The sequence below is a fragment of the Cynoglossus semilaevis genome, chromosome 14, assembly GCF_000523025.1.
Source record: "Cynoglossus semilaevis isolate Cse_v1.0 chromosome 14, Cse_v1.0, whole genome shotgun sequence".
Lineage (NCBI taxonomy): Eukaryota > Metazoa > Chordata > Actinopteri > Pleuronectiformes > Cynoglossidae > Cynoglossus > Cynoglossus semilaevis.
The window spans coordinates 19,556,284-19,567,974 of NC_024320.1; the positions used below are offsets into that span (position 1 = coordinate 19,556,284).

At 41.1% G+C, this 11,691-nt stretch overlaps 1 protein-coding gene across 2 annotated transcripts in view; it reads left to right on the plus strand.

The window, feature by feature from the left end:
• unc5da (unc-5 netrin receptor Da) overlaps positions 1-11,691 on the plus strand; it is a 202,753-nt gene that overhangs the window by 135,146 nt on the left and 55,916 nt on the right. Inside the window, exon 1 of one of the 2 annotated variants that reach the window (XM_025061979.1) lies at positions 5,395-5,645. The exons of the other annotated variant lie outside the window; for it this stretch is intronic. The gene's annotated coding sequence lies outside the window, so the exon portion shown is untranslated. Of the gene's footprint in view, positions 1-5,394; positions 5,646-11,691 lie in introns of those variants that run through there. 2 annotated transcript variants of the gene reach the window in all.

Consider the following 11,691-nt stretch of genomic DNA (forward strand, 5'->3'; position numbering starts at 1 on the left):
GTTGGTGCGTAGGTTTTCCCAGCGTACTTCGACTTCCTCCCACATTCCAAAAATACTGCACATTCAGGATTAGGTAAACAGACCACAGTTCTGATTGTGAGTGTGAATGGTTGTTTGTCTCCATATATTTGTCTGTGTAATTGACTGGAGAACTGTCCGCCCCCTCACCCGATGACTGCTGGGATTGGCTCCAGCCCCCTCTGACCCTGAAACGGATAAAGATGAATCAAGTACAAGAGGTTTACTTGGTACACATGTCATACGGGTAGAATTATTTTCTCTCTTGTCTAAACAGTACGACCTAAAGTTGTTTTTTTTTTTCGATCTCTGCTCTTAACCACCAAGAGATTTCTGAGGTCAAAAGTAACGACTTGTTGCATTGAAAGGCTGTGTGTTGTTATTGAAATCACTCTGTAAGAAAAGGGCCGTGCTGCTGATGCGCTCTGCTTTGTTGTTCTGACCTACTTCTGTATTCACCGGTGCAGGTAGTTCCTCACAGTTTGACCAGAAATGCAGTCAGCCTCTAAAGACTCCATTTACTGCACTCACGACGTGTCCCACATCCAGCTGATGATCAGATATAACCTGACCCTGGTCTGTTGTTCACAGTGGGAACCGATTATGATCTGATCACTTGTTCAGTACAATCTCCTTATGCTAACGTCGGGCCTACAATTTCACAATAAAATTCATTTGTGTACTGAGTACTTTCACCGATACTTCTTAAAGACGGTTGCTGTTAGAGACATAAGCTGACATGCAGTGTGAACCACAGAGAGGAGACCAAGTAGGAAATGTTTACAGCCATTTTCTTCAACAAAAGGTAAATTAAACCCAAACAAAAAATATATATATTTAAAATCCTTAAAACTAACACTGTCACCCCATTGTATCAATAAAGATAGAATAAAAATAAGAAAAATAAAATGAAAAATTCTGCATAGTTTGAATAATATTAATTTAAAAAAATCAAATTATTAATGTTAGTTAAATAAGTCTTAAAAAAACCACTAGTGATTCAGCCTGTAATTTGTTATATTAAAAAAGGCTTGGTGTGAGTTGTAGGATTCTGAAAATGTGCTGCCGGAAACACAAGCTGACATGATGCTGATGAAGGTGCTGAACAGATGAACATCTTAGACACTACTGTCTTTCTATCTTACCTCGTCGGCGCCACCAGCTGAACAGCTGTATCTCACTACAAGCTATTATGGACTGTCAGAACAGCCCCCGGGTCCAGATGCTAGCAGGGGGCTGTAGCTATTAAAGCAGTAAGCTGTGAATTTTATTCAGACAGACTCGACAACGTTGTTGGAATAAAGGGGTTTGAGGCCAAGGACGATTCAAAGGCTTTAACTCAGGGAGGAAAATGTATTTATCTTTGTCTGTGTGTTTCCCATTCTGGAGAAAGGGCAGCTCGCACGGAAATAAATGAAAAGTTAAAGAACAAATTTCCATCAAGACTTTTTGTGCAGTCGATTTCACCTGGATTGATCCTCGGCCAGATGTGAAAAGAGATCAAAACGCGCCGGAAATATAGAAACACCCTAAAACCCCATGACAACAAGTATTTGATCTAATATCTCATCAGGACGACCGACACTGTGATTATTATTTTAAATAATGAAGAACGTCACAATCTTTATGTTATTAGATTTATCTTCACTATAAGTGGTTGTCCTTAGCGAAACTCCTTGAGGCGAGTTGCTCAGAACTGCGTGTCTGCTGTCACAGGAACAAAGAGGAGGTAGAAGAAATGTTGATGTTCCATGAAAGAAAGTGAAAATGTAAACGGAGAGAATCTTTCTGAAAAGATAAGACAAACGGTAAATATTGTGACAAATACCCTGAATATTTGAGGCAGACACTTCTGTCATGTACTGCTGCGGGACATAGTGAGTTATAAGACTTCTAATGAAGAACCGTTTGTTATCATTATGCAGTTGTCATGAATATTTACACCAGCGTGTTCCTCCGACCATTAGTTAGAACAATGGCGTGCTGTCACTCTGAAACGATCAATAAAGAGTTGTTTTATGAGTCGAAAAAAGGGGATATAAAATGTTGGAACTCTGTTGCAGTTTCCTTTGATACCACTGCAGCTTTGAGAGTCGCTTTCAAAACTCGGCTGAAGTTGTCGTCGTCAACAGTATTAATCATTCCGCTGTCACGCGCAATCCATACGGTAGACTTAGCTGCCATCGGAGAAACCGCTCTGATGCAAGGTTTCTGACCTGATGATGAAGCCCCTGCAAACACACGCTGGGCGGTGGGCTGGTGTTTCAAGCCTGAGGCTGGTGTTTTGCCCACAGTATGTGCAAATAACATGTATCAACTGTGAATTAAGGAACATGCAGCGCGTGTCATTCTTCCCATGTGATCAAATGCACTAAAAAATGATTAATGCCATTACCATGTTCATTTCAACCACTTAGATCTATGATACAGTGATTAATGCCATTACCATGTTCATTTCGACCAACTTAGATCTATGATACAGGTTGTTGTTGTTATTATTATTATTATTGTTATTATAAAAGGAGAGGAAATGAAAGGATAAGATAGTAGAGTGGAGGGGAGACGAGGATTTGAATTGCCTTCATAGCAGAAAATGCATTTTCATGATGAATTGGAAGCGAAAGGAAATGTAAAAGACAATTTACTCTAAATGAGCACACTCAGTTGGGACATGATGAATGAGTGGCCTGTATTAAACTTCAAAAACCATAGAGACTCAAACCCTTGAAGACGCTGAGTTGCTGAGGGATCTGAAGAAGCTTTCGGTGGGATAATCAAGATTAGGAAGCTCGTCATTAAACAGATGCTAAGACAAAGAGCTGTGATTAACTATTTGTTTCTTGACAAGTCTCATCAATGGTTTGGTATCCTCGGTGATTCGAGTGGCATTAGGAAAAAAAGGCGAGGAGTTTCCTCGAGTTGCTGAGATTTCATTTAAATGATGGAGAGCTTTTTTGATTGAAATATAATTAGGCTCAACAAATTTGCTGCCAGTAGCCAGTGCACGATTTGAAATCTTAGTTTGCTGCGGGGTGTTTAAGTCGATAAGTTTCAAATATATTATCCATGTATTTATACAGTTTTGTAAATCAACTTTACTACACTTTCCTATTTGAGTCAGTTCAAGGTTCAACCAATAAAATTATTCACCCAGTTATCTGCAGTTTAATCCTTTTTTTAAGGTCATGAGTCTCAGCCAATCCCAGCAGTGTTGGTCGAGGGCGGGGCCACATATTCATAATTATAGTCAATTGTAAATTCAGCCCCAATCGGTACATGTAAACTTCAAACAAAAACAACCATCAGCGCCTAAACATGTGACCTTAACCCTGTAAGGCAAGAGCACTGACCGCCTTTACACTGCATTGCCTCTCATCACAGTAAAACATCAAAAGTGAACCCAATAAAACACACAAAAAATGTAACATAATTCTGTTGCTCGCTGCTAATAGCTGGATGATTGTGAGGTAACCAGCACGCTGCTCTGTGGAACTCAATTAACTTCTGTTTTTCCCTTTTGTGTGCCCAGTGTATTGTCGGAGTGGCACACGTATTGGCAGTAAGACAAAAATCTAACTGACCAGTCTGTGTGCAGATGTCTGTTTGTTATTCTGTGGCAACCGGCTTGTGTTTGCATATGATTTAATCAATGTAAACACAGTGAATCACTGCGTGCTCTGGCTCCGTCCAGTGCATCACTCTGTTTTAATTGAAGACCAGAGATTTATCACGTATCTGCCCAGATGCCTTTAACTGATTGTAGGCGTTTGATTTAGGAAACCGAGCAGGAAAGCCTTCATTATGCGGGACATGACGTATGTGACAGATATTCATTGATCGCCTGAGTTGCTGCAGAAATCCTCGCAAGGATTGACTTCTGCAGTCAACGACACGACAGCGGTGTGAGGCTGCGGCAAAACAAACAGGTTTCCGCGCGTGCGTTTTGTGCACCTCTAGAGCGAGAACTGTGTTCCTCGCCGTAATGCCATCATTTGTGCCTCATGCTGCTGAGATTATAAACCGTGAGCTTCTCTCTTTGCACCTTTGTTCCAAACATGGTGCACCGGGTACAAAGCTGCCAACACATGTCAGCGCTGCCTGTGGTTGTCTGTGTGCTGCCTCCAAATCCAGGTCGTTGGTGTTCTCGTAAAACTGAAAAAGTGAACCCAATAATATCTCTCCTAACGTGCAACTCCTAACTCCTTTGGAGTCGGGCCGACACTGGGACTTTCTTATTGTGTGCTGGTGGAGTGACAGCCTCTGTATTTTTGTATTTAATCACAGTAATCATATTCACAGTGAAAGAGCTGTCTGGGTTTTTTTTGTACTCCTTTATTCCACCACACTGTTCTTTATTGCTGGTGCAAATGGAGAAACGGGGGACTCTGCTGTTCCGCCTCCATGGCGGCCGTGGTACCTGCCGTATTGTTGGATCTGCATTTGTGTTAATGACAAAGAAGGACAGGTGCCAAAGCCGTGTTCCACATCACGCTACTGACTCTGAAACACTGGGGTACAGTGCCAACGACACACACTGGGGCAGGAATACATCAGGTTGTACTAACTGTCTTAAAAGACAACTATCCTCATCAACCGTGTAGACCAGGGTTTCCCAAACTTCTTTTGTGGGGACCCATATTGCGAGATGCGAGACGACCCCCCAAAAAAAATCTGTTGCGACGCAGTCTTTGGGAAACAATGGTATAGACAACCCTAATGTGATGTGCCTTACAGCAAGAACGTCAGTGGTTTGATATTTGAGTGCAATGAAAACAAAGTGGTTGGTGTTCCTGCCTTACAATATCAGGAGTCCTTGTTTAATTCCCTGTTGTAATTGGTTGTCCCTCTGTACAGGATATGGTTTTGTTCTAGCCGTGTGTGTGGGTTTTTGTTTTTTTTTTAAATTTCCCCAGATCTCTTCTCTCAGTCTAGAACGTACAGTGGCTGCTGGGATTGTCTCCAGCTCCCTGTGTGATCCTGGGAAGGATTAAGTGGTAGAAGATGAATCTTTTATTACAAAAGGCAAAGAGAAATGTCTTTATGAATTCACAGCTTATTTAGGGTTCATTATTTAACAACAGTACGGAAACCTGCTACCAAACCTAGGCCACATAAGACTGGAGAAAAGTCACATAGTGGTTCCAGTGTAGAGACACCAGCCTTATGTTTGTGAATTTATTTATTTTTTTAAATAAAAATGCTAAGGATCTAATTGCTTTTTTTCAAGCAAAAAAAAAAAGAAAAAAGAATGTATCTTAGATTAAAATGTCAAAATATCTAATTCAGTTTGCACATTATTTATTTTATGTCAAAGGAACATGAGCCAGACAAAACCAAACAACATTTCACTCACTTGATTATTACAATTTTGAACATAATAATTGCTCCAATTTCCTGTGATTTTCTGTTATATTTGGTGAATAATAGACTGAGCTGCTCAGTAGTTACTGAACATGGACTTCAGAAACACTGAGTGCCAGAGTCTGGTCCCATTTCTCCAGTCTTCTCCTCACACAGCCTGCAGGCCACGCCCACCTAATCAACTCAGTCCCACTCACCTGTGTTCCCTGCTGCTGCTAATTAAACGTCCACTGCATCAGAGCTTCTGTTCACACCACAGCAAACCTGTAAGTTCACTACATTTGTTAAACGATTTTACCACAATGCCAATGTTGCGAGAACTGTTACACTGACAAACCCCTTGTGGTGAATTTAGGGAACTGTATTGAGGCTTAATAGGCTGTAAATCAGAGGTTTATGTCGGACTTTAAATTGAGAAAGGAAAAAAGTGGATAGAAAACACGCCCAAAACGATTAACACGATGACCCGTCTTTTGCGGAAACTTTTTTTTTTTTTTTACTCTGAAATGCTGAGAGATGATGGTAAAATGAGTGATAGAACTCATCAGATCACTGAAGGACAGGGTAATAAAAGAGGAAACAGGAAGGTGGCGTGTGGTGGTGGTGGTGGTGGTGGGGGGGATATCTGTGCCCGAGACTTTAGCTGAAAGGATGATACCCCGATGGAGAGATAAGAGAACGTGGGGATAAGGGAGAAAGAGGACACTGGGAGTGGAGAAAATGATGGGTGAGTGGAAGGGAGGCTGAAAATGGATATTGCGTTGGTTGGCCGGTGAAGGAGAGGATAGCAGCTCTTTGCAGTTTTAGAGATGAAGAGATAGCGATTGAGGGAAGGCATATGAATACAGGGTGGATAGAGGAGGTAAGCTTATCTATTCCTGTTGACGCTCTGTCAAAGACTATCTTCGGTGTTGTGTATTATGATCCTGCAGGATACAATCAGCCGGGCATGAACTCGGGACAAAGAGTGAAAGGTGGGAACCGCTGGAAGGAAAGATGAGATGACTCAGCGTCTCTGTCATTATTCATAAGTTTTTTTTAAAAAGAAGTCCTTTTGGTATTAGTTATTTATCGGCAGAAATCACACACATACAAATAGCATTTCCATACGTTTTGGAAAGTTCCTAAAAGTAAAATAAAAGTTGGTCGTCTGTAGAATGTCATTTCACTTGAACAGTGATCAATCAAGTCAAGAGAAGTCCTGCAGAGTGCTTCACTGATAAATGTCGATGCATTCCTGAATAAATGATACCAGCAGAGAAGTCCGATATTGTCGGAGAAAGTTTAAAAAAGATCATTAAAGTAACATTCTGAATGGTTTTCTACTTATCTGAGATTAACTTTTTGCCAATATCCAATGTGCCGATATTGTCCAAACATTTCATTTCTGATATTAACCCATACCGATATGACGCCTGGTAATATGACTTATTTATTTATTTGTACAAACCCATTGTATGAGTTGCTGGGACCAGCACTCTGTATGCAATCTGCTGATTATTAAAAGATTTATTAATTGAGCTACTATGCTGCCATCTAGTGACTTTCACTTTCACATACAGCCGTTTATCCTTAAAACTATTTTTAGGGCAGAAGTCATTTGACGAAATCTAGGCATTGGGTTATGAAGTTTCCATTATTGGAGGATTCTTACAGATAGGAATTATTATAATTATGCTAATATCGGCTGTTAATGTCGAGCGGTCAATATTATCAGATTTTCCCAACCAAATACTGTACAGAAAATGAACAAATCCACCTGCATGTGAAAAAAAAGTTCATTCTTTCTGTGAATAAATTGGACTCTGTGGTGCCAGTTTCCAGGTTTTCTATATTTAACAGGGTTTCATATTTGAAAATCAACATCTGATAATGTCAGGAGTCGAAAATGGAAAAGAGGTAAAATCTTTGTGACAGACATGAGAGGCAGATATGAGAGGGCAGCGTGTTATTGACAGCTGGAGTTCTGCATTTCATAAATCCTGTAGGTCTTTGAGACTGTACTTTGCTTGGCAACAGGATGGCTGTGTTTCTTTCATTTTGTCAGCCAGAGTGAGTTTTTTTTTTTTTTCTTTTTACTATTCTTTGTTTTTCATTTTGAAGAAGCAGGGCTTACTATGCAAATGAATAAGCTCCACATCTTTTCCAGAAGGCAGTTTTATTAGGTATTGTAGCAGAAGGAGAAGGAGAAGTTGTTTTTCTTTTTCTTTTTTTTTTAAACCTGCAGGCTCACCATACATGTCAGAAACGGTCTGGTCCATAAATATATAGAAGCAGCTGACAGGGCGAAAACTACTTGTGTATGCAAAACTGGCTACTAATAAGCAGAAAGGCAGTTTTTTTTCTTTTCTTTTTTTGGATAAACATAAACAAACCGTCAGGGGAAATGACAGAAATTTAGACTGCAGCATTTTTAGGAACTACATTTTTAATGCGTCAATTATGTGTCCCTTCGGTTCCAGCTTTTTGTATGACACACACACACACACACACACACAGCTGGGACTAGACTGACTGTGTTGCTGGAAGCGCGTTACGCCTGTCTAACAGGGAACGTCTGTGTCTGGCCCTCAGCCACCCCCAGAGTCCCCACATGGCCAGCCACATGCTGCAGTGTCACATCACACAAACATTACCTAAAAGCTGGATGCACATCTGACAAACAATCTCCTTAAAATCTGCATCCGTCCACCCGCAGCTCGCAGCCAACTCGGTGTCACCCTGAGAGTTTTCCAGCAGCCTCACGGTGCTACCTACCTGTGACAAACCGGGGTCCTAAAATCCCCCATCACCGTGACAGGAAAAAACAAAGGGGACATGTTGGCCTGCTTGAAATGACCCAGACAAGTAGAGTTCCTCACAGCAGCATGTTTTAGTAGCTGTTCTTGTAGCTGCCACTGCCTGTCTCACAGGACCTTTGCATAGTCTCTGCCAAGGTGTAACAAAGGCCCAAAGCTGGAGGAAATCACACCACAGGCCTGTGCCAGACAGACCGAAAAGTGAAAGGAGGAGAAGGGAAAGGAAAAAAAAAAAGATGTGGGATGATAAGTGGTCATTAGCATCGATAAATCTGCCACTGACACTTTTTTTTCACAGAGTCTACATCAGAGATATATTAAAGGACATGATCAAAATGGCAAGCAGAAGTGGCTCCCCCTTCAGGTGCAGTTGTCGGGGTTTTGTGGCATTTTGTCAAGAGCCACTGGCAGGAGCCTGAAGAGAAGTCAGGAGAAAGCACAAACAGGCACCAAAAAGAGGAAAGGAAAAAAAAAAGGGCGATTCAGGACTTGGACTTGGAAGAAGATGAATAGATGTTTGTATCTGGATACAAGGAAGTGGGTCTGAACAACATGACTGGGTAGTTTTGTGAATCATTTTTTTTCCAACAGCGTCATCTCAGCTTTCTTTGAGAACACTTTGATGTCAGCCTCACGTGTGTGACGGCCTTTTTGAGCGTTCCCCTATGTTTATTATAATTTCATCATCATGTGGAGTGCCCTGATACAGAAAACATCGATCTGCTTTCTGCACAGACGCCGTCTTACTGTGTGAAGAAGAAGAAGAAGAAGAAGAAGAAGAAAAACAATAACTTTTTTTGCGGTTTTGTGTGACTGTGCAGAGCTTCAGTCTCTCAGCTTTTAGCACAAAATACTCCATTAACAGCAGACAGTTGTTTGGCGGGAGAAAACCCCCCCGCGGGCCGGGGCCAGAAAGACCGAAAAGGGAAAGGAGGAGAGAGGAAAGGAAAAAAAAAAAGATGTGGGATGATAAGTGGTCATTAGCATCGATAAATCTGCCACTGACACTTTTTTTTCACAGAGTCTACATCAGAGATATATTAAAGGACATGATCAAAATGGCAAGCAGAAGTGGCTCCTCCTTCAGGTGCAGTTGTCGGGGTTTTGTGGCATTTTGTCAAGAGCCACTGGCAGGAGCCTGAAGAGAAGTCAGGAGAAAGCACAAACAGGCACCAAAAAGAGGAAAGAAAAAAAAAAAAGGGCGATTCAGGACTTGGACTTGGAAGAAGATGAATAGATGTTTGTATCTGGATACAAGGAAGTGGGTCTGAACAACATGACTGGGTAGTTTTGTGAATCATTTTTTTTCCAACAGCGTCATCTCAGCTTTCTTTGAGAACACTTTGATGTCAGCCTCACGTGTGTGACGGCCTTTTTGAGCGTTCCCCTATGTTTATTATAATTTCATCATCATGTGGAGTGCCCTGATACAGAAAACATCGATCTGCTTTCTGCACAGACGCCGTCTTACTGTGTGAGAAGAAGAAGAAGAAGAAGAAGAAGAAAAACAATAACTTTTTTTGCGGTTTTGTGTGACTGTGCAGAGCTTCAGTCTCTCAGCTTTTAGCACAAAATACTCCATTAACAGCAGACAGTTGTTTATTCATTAGCCTCTTCCTTTTCTTCTCTTTATAGAGGTCAGACTGGAGAAGCTCGGACGCCACGTCTCAGCCCATTGGTTTCCTTTTTATTCCAACGCCATCCAAAACAAAGCAAAAAAAAAAAAAAGTATTTATGTTTCTACAATTCACCTTTAATAGGCTGCTATCAGAACAATAGAGTTAAAAATAACAAAGTTATACAGTGTGCAGTCGCACAGCCAAACAATACATTTCATATTTTCTGTTGTATTCAATTTATAATGTAACGGCAGTTAGAAAATGTGTCTCAGTTCTCAGATTTTAAAAGGACTGTCTTTTAAACCCAAATTTTCTTTTTCTGTGGACCCATATTTTAAAAACCTTCGTGACCCAAGTCAATAGACATTATTCGTAAACTCCTGGGAAACATGATGCGAGATGACCCCAAAAAAAACCAAAAAAAACATTTGTGACCCACGTGAGGGTCGCGACCCAGAATTTGGGAAACAATGTTTTAAAGCATACTCAAATCCTGGACAGTTTGTTTGCATAGACTGTAGTAGTACAAGTAATATTTGTAGAAGTACAAAGACTCTGAGTACCTCAATACCTGAATATTGTAGTAATATGAATTGACATATGGTACATGGTCTTGAAGTGGCTCTTTTAATCCATGTATGTATGTACATATGAATATATATACTATATATATATATATATACACACACATACATTTATTTGTAAGTAGAGTAAGAGCTGTGCAGTTGGAGGGACTAGAGGGTCGGGGTCCATCTGGGATCCACTCTGAGCCCCTTTGTGTCTGATATGGTGATGAACCGATTGACAGACGATGACAGGGAGAAGGTTTAGTGGACCATAATGTTTGCAAATGACATTGTAATCTCTTGTGAGGGAAGCAAGCAGGTGGAAGAGAACCTTGCGAAGTGAAGGCCAGCACTGGAGAGCAGAGAAATGGAGGTCAGTAGAAGTGAGACAGAATACATTAGAATTACAATCAGAGTGACGCAGGTGGAAACGTAAGGCCGCAGGTATAAGAGGCAGTGAACCAAATACCTGGGGTCAACTGGAGTAATGGGCTGTGCTGAAAAGGAGTGGAACCGATTCAGATGTGTTTCAGGGTGACGCGAAACACCAAGACTCAAAAGGCAAGGTCGATAAGACCTGTTGTGAGACCTGCTATGATGTGTGGTTTAAATACAGTGGCACTTTCTCAACAACAGAAAGCAGGCCAGCAAGGTGGATGTTTTGACCAGGATTATAATGTGTATATTTGTATGTATACATAAATATATGTATTTATATATATACATTTTTACTTACTGTACATTTGCTTTCTGTACAATAGGATCTTACATGTCCACCGAGGGCAGTAACATTAAATTACAGTAAATGATTAAATTAAAAAAATGACTCCCGCCTCTCAGAAGACAAAAGTAACTTGTTTTGCTATTAGCAATTAGTCGACGGAGATAGAATTAGGATTTATAAGTAAAGTGTCATTCTTCATCAGTGTCCACTGATTAGACCACTGATTTGGTCAGCCGCATCCCACAGCCATGTTGGAGAAACCTTCCCGTTGTCCTCTCACTCCTCTGTTAACCTTCTCAGCCACATTATTAGTTTTCATTTAATCCTGGCCAATGTCAAGGCCGCTGTCTGCAGCGTTCAGCATGATGGCGAAGGCCTGTGGAGAGACGACTCGTCTACAAGTGTAGGAGCTGTGTAATTAAGCAATAAGCCACGAGAGGCTAAGCTCCGCAGTGATTACCAAACAGCCGATGTGAGGGCTGCGTAGCTGCACACAGCCTGTTTGCAGTTGTAGAAATCAGTGCAAATGGAGATCAGGATCGGCTCGCCGCCTTTGGGGAAATTGAATAAATGCCTTCATTCTCGTTGTGAACTTTTTAAGGTGT